The 12177-nt window shown below is 39.4% G+C and overlaps 1 long non-coding RNA gene across 1 annotated transcript in view; it reads left to right on the forward strand.

The window, feature by feature from the left end:
• The first annotated feature begins 511 nt into the window (after nt 1–511).
• The window catches only part of LOC145434144 (uncharacterized), a 376188-nt gene continuing 364522 nt past the window's right edge, over nt 512–12177 (forward strand). Inside the window, exon 1 of the long non-coding RNA XR_013913283.1 lies at nt 512–701. This is a non-coding gene — a long non-coding RNA (uncharacterized LOC145434144). The remainder of the gene's footprint in view (nt 702–12177) is intronic.

The following is a 12177-nucleotide window of genomic DNA, read 5'->3' on the forward strand; positions in this document are numbered from 1 at the left end:
ATGCAATTAGGCGACACCTGGCAGCAGAGGCTACAGCAAATATCCAAGTCGCATTTCTTTCAAAAGATACCGAACAATTACAATTAGTACTCTGCGAGCTTCTGCTTGCAGAATTTTCAATAGAACTACATATAAATAACTACCATCAAAAAGGCATCAACTATGTTGCATGCATTTGTGGTGATTAAATTTAGGGAGAATTTCGGTTTTTGAAGGTTCACAGGTCAAAAATGTTGAGAACCACTCGTATAGACTGCAGTGCTCTTAAATCTTTTAACCTAAAAAAGTTATAAAAAAAAAACCGCCCCCTGTTTCGCTGGTAACGGCCCACCGTTACATATAGACCGTTGCTTAGGAGTGTCATTTCTCAATGCATCTCCTGTGTAACCTTTGCTACTGATACATGCACCCCTTGCCGATTTTCATGCACCATGTGGTGCACCATGCACACCGATTGAAGAGCACTGGTCTGGAGTAATGGTTCTCGATCATACGGTGCAGATGGTGTCCGGTCAATACCGAGCATGCTATTACCGAGTATGCTATTCCTATTACCGAGAAGGACAATACCAAGAATGAATATTACCAAGAATGGACAATAACGAGAATGGATATTACCGAGAATGGACACCACCGAGAATGGACATTACCGAGAATGCAATATATGCAATGCAGGCATGTTATGCATATGAACAGATCGTGTGTGTACATCATGGCGTTCCCACATCGGTATCGATTCTCAGGTATAAATTTCTCGACAACGTCCGTTACATTAAGCTAGATTCTTGGGATTGGCCATTCTCGGTAATGTCCATTCTCGGTAATGTCCATTCTCGGTAATGTCCGTTCTCGGTAATGTCCATTCTCGGTAATAGCATTATCGGTAATGTCCATCTCGGTAATAGCATTCTCGGTAATAGTATGGCACCGGTGCAGATTGAACTGCTCACGGTTGCTGCTAGAATGGTTGCCGTCAACAGATAAAAATAATTACAGATGTCCAATACTCAGTCCTAAGTATTATTTGGTAAACAGATGAATAAAAAATGTCGAACCTACATCATATTACTGTTCAATCCCATACTTTGATGACGTTGACTGGAAAAAATCATCGCCGGCAATGAGGTGGTGAAATTGTGGCTGGTCCGATATTATTTTTGAGTCACCATGCACCATCATATTGTGGTGCTTGATAGCATCTGCTTACCAAATCTCGGGTACTAGGGTGCCGCACACTATATTTTTCCCGTTCACATGATGCTGCGGGATCAAAAAAGTTGTGAACCACTGTCTCTAGAGCAGGGGTGGGCAAACTTCTGAGCTCGCGGGCCGCATTCAACATCTGAATCCATTCGCGGGCCGCACTATATAAAATTGGGATTAAAAACCAAATTGCAATATTGGTATTTGATTATATAGTGAGGACAGAGAGATGATATATGTGCCAAACATTGCTTTTGATGATATCGTACACGCGTCAGAAACATAGTGGCGAGATTTCATAGGCTGGTCGACCTGAATAACCAATTTGTCAAAACTTTCGAGATGAAAGTCGGTTGTCTCGATTCTTGGAACAGGATTTAAATTTAAATCTGTGAGCACTGAGCAGCGATCTGTTCATAGATTTAGCAATTCCAATTTTGGTTCAGTTTCAGGACACACAATGCTAACAGCATCATACCCATCTTCAAACACGCTTCTACTATGTGTAGATAAAATATGAATACCGCAATTCTACGCATACAGAAAACAAATCTACGTAAGACACGCGCTAATCGTTTTTTCTTCATAAGCAATTCACTGAAATATTTAAAACTGGAGTGGCCAATCTGAAATCACACTCGTGAATCGAATTATGTCAATCTCCTATAGGATTTCTGTGATGTTTAGCAGTTGAAACCTTTCAAACTGAGTGGGCCTTGAAATCGGGCTGTGGCGCCACAAATTAAACATAAACAATGATATAGGAAGTATTTTACCTTAGAATAGCGGTTCTCCAACTTCTTAAGACATGCCCTCCTAATGATGATGAAAGATTTGGGCCCCCTTATCGTCATATCACAAAACGCAACCATGATGCTAGCAAACCCAATGGATAGTTTGGTGGCATGGAAAGTTACGACTGTGGATAATATATCTTTTAATCTGAAATTCCGACTATATACAGAGCAATAAACGTGAATTGGCTGTAAATCGCGCGGAGCGCGCAAATTTTTTTCAGTTGAGCTCAGATTCGCATCCTCGTCAGATGCTTTCACGCCACCAATGTGGGCGCGCCCCCACAGTTTGAGAACCACTGCATTAGAATTATCATGGTGAAATATACTAAGAAAAAGTTTGACTCAAGTCCCTGCATTATGTCGATTTTTAGAACGCATTTTTCAATATTTTTAATAAGTTTCATTAGACTCTCGCGGGCCGCACAGAACGGTGTTGCGGGCCGCATGCGGCCCGCGGGCCGTAGTTTGCCCACCCCTGCTCTAGAGCCTCACCGCCAAGTGATTTTTTCCGCACGTCTTTCCAAAATAATCCCTGTGTTAACGATATCAGGTCTTTTAAGTTATCTAGTTGCTGCGGAAGGGTGTCGTCAATTCGCTGAGAAATAGAGTTTCGAAGTCAATACGGAGAGGCATGCGTATCACAAGACTAAAGAATAATATTTATTTGGCGAGAAGTAAATTATATTATACCATAATTGGTGTTCTTCATCGCGTATTATAGACTATATATATACAGGATCATCATTCTTTCGTGTGGATTATAACACTGATCAACAGCGAATTTCAAATTAATATATGTACTTCGGTGATTTGAAAGGACTTGTTCCCTGATTTCAAATATGCCCTTATTTTTTCAAGTTTTTGAGATATTTTCATTTTAAATTTCAACTGTTATACAATTATCTTCATAATCGGAACAGTGTGCAGTTCATTATAATCCAATTTTGACGGAACTCATAAAGGATTATTTCTGACTGACTGATATCATCCATGAAGAAGGCAATAGCGAGGAGGTTCTGCCTCACATAATTACACCATAGTCATCCGTGGGGCAAGTTTTTGTTGTAGTCAAATCCTTAGAAAGTTGCATTTATTTTTCACAAAAGTTACAGTAAAGAGTTGCATTTATGGATAAGTTCCTTGAAATTTTTAGGATATGAGATATTCGAATTGATTCGTATCCAAGGCACTGTAACAAAACTCAGTGTTCAAAACTTCAACAAAATCAATAGCTTGAAAAAATTGACCCGGTAAAAATATAATTTTCGGCGGCCTAGCATGAATGTACGTCAAATCAAAAAGGACCTCAAATTTGAACGACAGTGAAGTAATCAAGCGATCTATTTACATATAGTTCCAAATATTTGCAGTAAAAAGTTAGTTGCATGAAAAATCGAAAAACTTGCAAAAATTTACATGAAAAAATGGAGAAAAGTTGCAATATATGATTACTCGAAACAGCTTAAAACACCATACTACATACCTTCTGAGTATTGAGGGAACTGCCGGAAGCTGTAAAAAAAGTTGAAAAAGTTGCAAAAATTGGGCCTATAGTCATCATAGTTTCGAATTATATGCCATATAAGATTTTTTGAAAACTTGGCGCAGGTCTCGGATGTTTCCAACGCGCTGGATGATGAGATTCCTGATATAGCAATGCTGTGTGTCATGCTTACGGCTATACATGGTCCCCTGATTGAGCAATGAAAGGCATTTTAAACGGCTGCATTCCCCAATTAAATGCAGTGAAACGAAATCGTATTTTAGGACTGATGCAAATTTGATTTGCTCAGCTGTGATACGTGGAAGAATACGATCATTTCACAATTCGGTGTGTTGGTAGCATAAGTTGACAAAGATGCACTTGTCCGTACCCTTTTGATGCATCACGAAGTAAATATTTACGTGTGTACCGAGTACGTATACAAATTTAGCGTCAAATGTTACTCATTGCACTCAATGAAGATTTATCAGTCGAACAACCATCGAAGTAAATAAAGAATAAGCTTGCATGTTCACAATTTCAAGATATATCATAAACAAACTTTCTCAAAATAATTCGTGATATCATTGTCAACCGCAATCTGTATTCTACCGTATCATTACAAACTATCAGAAAAACTTCACCATTTGAAGGGATACCTGGATATCGTTAATACTGTCGAAATCAACGACTGTCCAAATTCTATACCAGTGATGAGATCATATAGCTATATAGTAAATTTGTCATTCAGTCCGTACCATATCTCATACACAGTTGACTCCGTTTACCCCGAGCACATTTGGTCTGCTCACTTTTGACCGAAATAAGCGGAATAAACTGCTTTGTCTGAGTTAAGCAGAAAATCAATTGCACTTTACATGGTCGTGCGTAAAGGCCTAAAACGCATTGGAAATACTGTTCGTTGTATATTAAATGAATTGCAACTGCTCTATACTGCATTAATTTGTATTAATCGCAATTACGCACAAGAGTTATACCTTATGGTCGTTGTATTGTACGTGTGCAGTACAATATTTTGATACTGTACGGCCCACAGGACGATTTCATCCGGCCCGCGAAGCAATTCCGAGTGAATGGAAATTGTTTGTATTATCCAACACATTTTTTCTAAATTTTTTTAAAAAGGCGTTTAGCAAGAAATACTTTGACGTGAAATCCCTCATAACAGCAACCGTCTAACATATTCAATGTCCATAAGCCACATTGAAACTATCGGAAGGCATCTTCTGTCGAACCGCTATATACCTTATTTTGACCCAAATGACCCTAGACCCGGTCTCTAGGGAAATCCGAATAGGGATTTAAAAATAATGAACAAAATTACAACGTCCATGTTTACCGGTAAATCTCTTGCATTCGTCATATGCTTACGCAGGGCCAACGCCGCATCACAAGTAAAACAAACGGAGCATAGCGATATGCCAATTATATCGTCGTTAGTTATTTTTGACGTCCAACTAATAAACAGTTTTCCAGTTTGTATATATAGTCTTTGTCGTAGTTGCGGATTTTGAAAAGTCCGTAGTTCTAGTTCTAGTTGTGCATTTTAAAAAGATATTAATCTTCGCTTGACGTAAATCGTGACACCGATGTTTTTTGTATGATGTTCTTGCAGCCACTGCTCTATCAGACTCTGCACTACCAACAGTGGCATAGCCGGAGGAGGGATTTTGTGGGTCTCTCCCATTTCAAACTCCAGAATTTCTACCTAAGTGTTGGAGGTTTATCTAGGCTCTTCCTCGCCATCTCATCTGTGTAAGCGGTGTCTTATAAAAGCCTAGAAGTGGGCCGAGGTACAAGTCGGCAGATATGAAATTAAAACGAAGCACATTGGCCTGGTGTTAATGACCATATAGCAGTTGACAAACACCATGAATAAAAATACAAATTTATTAGTTTGCTCGTGAAATTAAATCTACTTCAGTATGGTTCTTAACCTTTAATGACCTGCTAACCCTGACGCTAATCTGTAAATCAGTTGCGTAGCTCCTAATTTGAACTTCGTGTCACAAAAAAACAAAAATCTACCACATTACAGATCTAATTACACATTTAATACATTACTATACGCATTGCTAGGGCTGCATTTAAAACAAACGGTGTTTTAAAACACTTTGTTTAAAACATGTTTTAAACAATGTTTTAAAAGAGGGCCTTCTAGAAAAAAGTGTGTTTTTTCAAACTGTAGAATTATGCCATAATTGTACAAAAAAACATGTTGTATGAGCCTACGGACAATAACCACCCGATGTAGCCGACGTATATCGATATGGGATGGTTGGAACCCGCAAAATATAGTTGGTTCAACAGCAATGGTACATATTTTTCGTCAAAGGAGCAATTTTTACCAATGTCAATCTACTATAACGTCAAAATTGAATATTCGTGACGTCATGGCTTTTAAAAAACATAAGAAACAATAAAAAACATGTTTTAAATTAGGGTCTTGTTTTAAACATGTTTGTTTTAAATTGATTTTTGTTTTAAATGCAACCCCACGCATCGCAATCACTAGTGGTCATGTAATGAATAGTTACTGGGCTGGAAGTGGTTATTTTTTTCAGATTCACGAATGAATTTCGTCATTGATATTAGTAGTTTCACATATTACTATCAAATATTGATCCTTTCTCAGCCGGTGTGATCAGATTCACCGGTAGAGTTGATGGAGGGTGAGTTTTCGAAAATTTATGGCAAGTTACAAATGATGATGCATATTCGGATGGGCCAATTGTTATTAGTCATTTTGTTGCAGGCTGTTATTTCTTGACCTCCCATCAGGATTATCGGTATAGTGGTAAGATATTGAAATCTCCCGAACGTAACAGAAACAAATTCCTTTCGTGGGGAGCACACGATTCCAAGTTGGTATTTCTATATGGGGTGCATCATATTCCTCCGCTGTTCGCATCTGTACTCTGGGGCTCTGATTGGAAAGGGCGCTACTGTATTGAAATCGAAAAATGAAATCGTATTGAATCGCGAATTCACGATCAATTAAATCTCTAAAAAAATAATTAATCTCTCAAAAATTCTGGAGTCAATTCCTAAATTCAATTGTCATGTCGACGGCCGCAATACATACTAATTGAATCACGTGTCCACGGCCGCTCACATTTCCTTCTACGGCCGGAGGTTGCCCATCCCAGCTCTACGCTATCCCGTCACGCAAAATCAAAACATTATAACGAATATTTATTTCAAATCAGCGAGAGTTCTGTTCTTTCCTTTCAGAGACCAGCAGTTAAAAAGTTAGAAACTCGAGGCCTCGCCTTGGAAAATGAAGAGCCATCGCATTTTTGAACTTACGTAACTAGTGCGATACCAATTGTGTAATTGCATAGTCAGCTAGTAACTATCGGATACATCATCGACATTTCACAATGACGCGGTTGCGATTCCCCACCCCAACCTCCCCTGCATACGCCACTGCAGTCGAGGTATCACCAGAACAGTCGCAATTCGCCTAATGACCGAACCTTACTGCCTACAACCAATGATGGTCAAAACGAACGTGTCAATATGACATATCTCATGCATGAGCTGAGTGTGCGTCTTGACCTCCAGGGATCCCCTGAGAGTGGATCAGGGAAGTATGGGGGAAGTCTTAGATACGATTGCGAGTGTTAAAAAGTGAGTAGTTCTAGTTCTAGTTGAAGATTTTGAAAATCCAGTAGTTGGCACAAATCTGCGTTAGAGCCATTATTTTAATCGTTCAAGTCTATATTTAATCGGCCAATCATAGTATTTTTACCAATTCCGTTGTTTGCGAATAACGGCGTTGCCAGCAAAAAGTCGACATGGTGGATCACATAGTGCAGTGGTTCCCAACCTGTGGTACGCGTACCACTAGTGGTACGCGAAGGTCTTCCAGGTGGTACGCGAGTAGATTCTGTCTTTTTCGATCGAAGGGAGTTATTAGTTCAGGTGAGGTTGATTTTTCTCACGCTATTCCCCAGCTGCTAATTTTCCCTTATGCGTGCTTTTGTTGTGTGTTGTTATTTCATTACGCTGTTTTTCCTGTGACTGGTGGTGAAAAAATACAATTCCATACATCCCATCAACCCTGGCTGATAATGCCTAGTTCAGGGGTGTCAAACTCAAATTGCATCGCGGGCCGGATCGAAGTCATGAAATCGCTCGCGTGCCGGACCAGTCAACGGAATCCAAAATTTTGCCGCGCGCCATTGATTCTCGCTGCAATACTTTATTATCAAGCATATATAGATAGGCTAATACACGGATCGTAGGGGTTTCATTCTAGCCAGCGAGTCGCAACACCATTATTTGCGAGCATGCGAAAATACGATGTTTGTCCGGTTGAATACAGTTAAGAACCGCTAAAACAATGGCATTACCGGCGTTACAAGTAGACATATTTAAGTGTTCCCTTTGCTTCAGTCCAGTGGTGGCAAACCTGCGGCCATAAGAGGCAATTTGTGTGGCCGTAGACACGTAATTCAATTTGTATGTGTTGGCGGCCGTCGACTTGGAATTAAAATTTACGAATTGACTCCCGATTTCTTGAAAGATTTTAATTAATCTTGAAATTTTCTTCGCGCTGGGCGCGATTCAATCCGATTTAATTTTTCGATGTTAATATAGTAGCACCCTTTGCAATCAGAGCCCCACAATACAGATGCGAACATCAGTGGAAAACGATGCGACTCACATGGAAATATCAGCTCGGAATCGTGTGCTCCTCACTATACTAAAAATCCTGATGGGAGGTCAAGAATTAACAGCATGCTACAAAGTGACTAATACCAATTGGCCAACCCGAAGATGCACCATAATTTATAACTTGCTTTAAATTTTCGAAAACCCCCCTATACATCAACTCTACACCAGTACTCTATATCAATGACGAAATTCATTGGTGAATCTGAATTTTTTTCGCGCTTCGCGCGACGATGAGAGCTTCCTTTCTTCACATTACCAGTGACCACTCGCGATTTTGGTGCACAAACCACAAAGTAAGCCTATCATTAAATACATTAGTCCGGAGTTAACCAGAAATAATGGACATAGACACTTTAACCTGGGTATTTGGCGTCCAGCAGCTCGTTCATTACGACTATGCCCTGGATTGCGGCAGTAGGCTACACGACTAGTCGAAATGCGGCCGTGAATGGCAAAAAGGTTGGCCACCCCTGCTTTAGTCATAATCTGGCGTTAGTCCTGCGTATGCGTTGTGATGAATACAAGATATATAACTGTCAACTGTCAACTGTCAATGTACTCAGAATTGCGATGCGGGCCGGATAAAATCGTCTGGCAGGCCGGATCCGGCCCACCGCCCACGGGCCGTATATTTGACATAACTGGCCTAGTTCAATGGAATTTGTTAATACACCTCGCATATGTCAAATACGTGATTATGACGTCATAAATGGTGGAAACGCGCGTAACTTCATAGGTGGTACGCGAGCACTGCATAAAACCTTAAAATGGTACGTGGGTGGAAAAAGGTTGGGAACCACTGACATAGTGTATACGACTATATTATTTATATGCTGGATAATAAAGCATTCCAGTCAAAAACAAAGATATTGAACGATATTGAAATCGGAGACATGTTATGGTGCATGAAATTGAATAAGTGCATATTCCTGAATTCGAATATAGGGGGTGCTTTCACGCTTATATATTATATATGGCGGAAGTTCGGAATTTCAAGACGAAAATATACAGACAGAAAGTGAAGAATGAATTTTCGAAAATATAAATATTCTGAGAAAGATATAAAAATTCATAATAAAATATATTTGAAATTGCATAAGCAGTTTCAAGGAACGACACATGTACAACCCACAGGAACTCTTTCAGTGGTGACTTTGCATTCATCGGGCGTGCATTGCGAATAATGACGTATCGCGCCTTTCCGCCACTTCAGCACAATCATGGAAGCGTAGATTTCAGAGCTTTTGAGACTAGATATCGGATACCTCAAAAAGGGGTTGAGACAGGTCTTGCAAAGACATTTGGCAATCGGAAGATGACGAGGATATCTGTGAAGTTAGGAGGGGTACATCAGGATTAACAATCACAGACGAGATGCAAAAACATCACATCAATCTGTTGGAATTGTGGAATTACATCGTTAGTGAACACCTCAGTGCATGATTTCATAATTACAATGTCGGTGGTGGATGGAAAGTGGAAAGATAGTGTTTCGTACAAAAAATGACGATATAACAAAAGAGGTGGGAGATCCTACCTATTTCGACGTTTCTACATGCAGATCGCCCAGGAGGATATGCTCCTTTTGTTTTCGTCAGTGATCGTATCTTGAATATCTCGGAATTTCGGACATCGACCACGACACGACCGACGCGAGCCAAGACTTCTTCTTTGTCTGCGTCTCCTTGCGGACATCATCAACGACTGCTCTGTTATTCTCAAACAAGATTGCCGGATGGAAGAATCGCTGAGCAGATCGCAATCTGAAGAATTGTACTTTTCGGCGTAAACGTCTGCGTCGAAATATTGTGCGTACGAATATCTTATCAAGGAAGCACCAGAACCTGCCAGCGTCAAAGCCGATGTAATCAATGAGTATTTCATTTCGGAAAAGACGTCTGCTAGTTGATCATCGGTGGAATGGTGATCTATACAATAGTGGATATTATATAGATAGTATATTCAGATCAAGAGATATATATCAGTTAGTGGCCTGATTTGTCACTTATATAATAATAATGCCGACCACTATAATATCGCTTTGTGGGTCGCGTAATTTTCCGAGGGTATACTTTGCATATAATCACATAGTTACAGTTGCGTTGTACGATCTACTAGTAACGTTCCGTTCGTTGCAAAATCAATGTATTCTCATTGCAGATATCCACTATTCAAATAGCATTGAAATCAATCTAAAAATACGTGATTGGTTACGCATGACGTAGGTGATGACGTATATTTGTATGCTCTCGCAACAAGGCCCTATGCGTGGAGTAGATAAGGACATTCCTGATGTCTACTCTGCAAATCCACGAGTATATTTGAAATAAATATACTCCTGTGGCCTAATAGGATTGTACAGTTCATTGTATATCTAATAAAATAATCATGTAGTATTCCAAAAATAGTTCTTCAATGAATGCTGTTCCAACATTGTTGCACCAAATATAGTTGTTGTCCGGTATATATAGAATTCATTCAAACAATATCGTTGTTGATACACCAAGCAAATGTTTAGGCTTTGGTATCAGCTTGGTTATTGGTTATTGATTGAAGGAATTTCGAATGCGTGAGCGCGAGAACGGAAATCCCCTAACTTTTTGGTGAGCGTGTCATATGAGAGAAAATAACAAACGAGAGAGACTATTATGTTCATTGTACCATAGTGTCCTATTTGGTGTCGACACAGGCAAATCTCACGCCTCAGTGAAATTGTATCACGTCACAATTTCCATTTGGCTACAGGCAATTTGACGGTCATTTTTGACCGGCTTGCCGAGCATTAAATTTGGTAAAACGGGTATCAATCGAAAGCTGACTCTCCACTGATTACGAAAATATAAATTTTATTCCGCTCGTGGCCCTGGAACTCCCGCAATCAGCCTCGAATTATTCATTGTTATGGAGATTGGCATTGGGACGCAACAATGCTGTCTGGCGAAACGAGAGAGTCGCTCAGGACGTAACAATGCTGTCTGGCGAAACGAGAGAGAAAAAGAGCCAGACACCATTGTCATTTTTTTTTTACGTTAGACCTGTTTTAGCAGACCACCGTTGAAACTTTCTGGACAAAAGTCATGAAATATATTTTCCGCTTTTTAGAAGTAGTATTTGTAGTTTTCTTCCAATTACGAGACTTATACGTTGAGTTTTATTTATAATTTCAGTTCTTTTGTCTGGAGAACATACATCTTGAAGTATAAAAGCAAGTGTAGTAATGCCTCATATTTTCTGAAAATAAAGCTATAACACTATATGGCATTTTTGCGATCTGCCATATTTTAAATTAGCGTATACTAATAGCGCAAAGTGTTGAAGCCGTATTCAACACAACTTCTCCGTATTGCTCTTCAAGTGAACTAGGGGCCTCATAATATGGTAATAACGCGAGTACTGCATAAAACCTCGAAATGGTACGTGGGCGGGAAAAGGTTGGGAACCACTGCCTTAAGGATATGCGGCCCCTCGTCATCTTCCTGGTCCGTACCGGATTTTCACAGGTGTGACGAATAAATGATTGATCGATTGATTATTTTATGTTGTGATTGTCAGGTTTCCATAACACTGTAATTGAAATTGTAATTGAGCAAAATTTTTATCAAATTACAATTACAATTACACAAAATAGAAATGCTTCAATTACAATTACAATTACAATTACATGAAAAAATGTAATAATTACATTCAGCTAAATTACAAATTACAATTGATCCAACTCTGATTGTAACCACTGGAATTCTTCACTGGGCCAGATTTCGTTAAAGTATTGCTTTTGTCATGTAAAAAGTTGCCTGTTTCTAAGCCAAAAACGTTTTTTCCGACCAAACTACTTCGTTAGGACAGCCAGTTCCAACCAGAAATGAAGATAAGGGTTACAATTTTAACATTATGTGGGAAAACACCTAATTTGCATACGTTAGGTCAAAATTCAGTTTGCTTAGGTCAAAATAAGTCAAAATTTTGATTTTTCAGGTAAAAAACCGCCCTAGT

This window comes from Botryllus schlosseri, chromosome 2 (assembly GCF_051294905.1).
Source record: "Botryllus schlosseri isolate E-star chromosome 2, Bs_hap1, whole genome shotgun sequence".
Taxonomy (NCBI): Eukaryota; Metazoa; Chordata; class Ascidiacea; order Stolidobranchia; family Styelidae; genus Botryllus; species Botryllus schlosseri.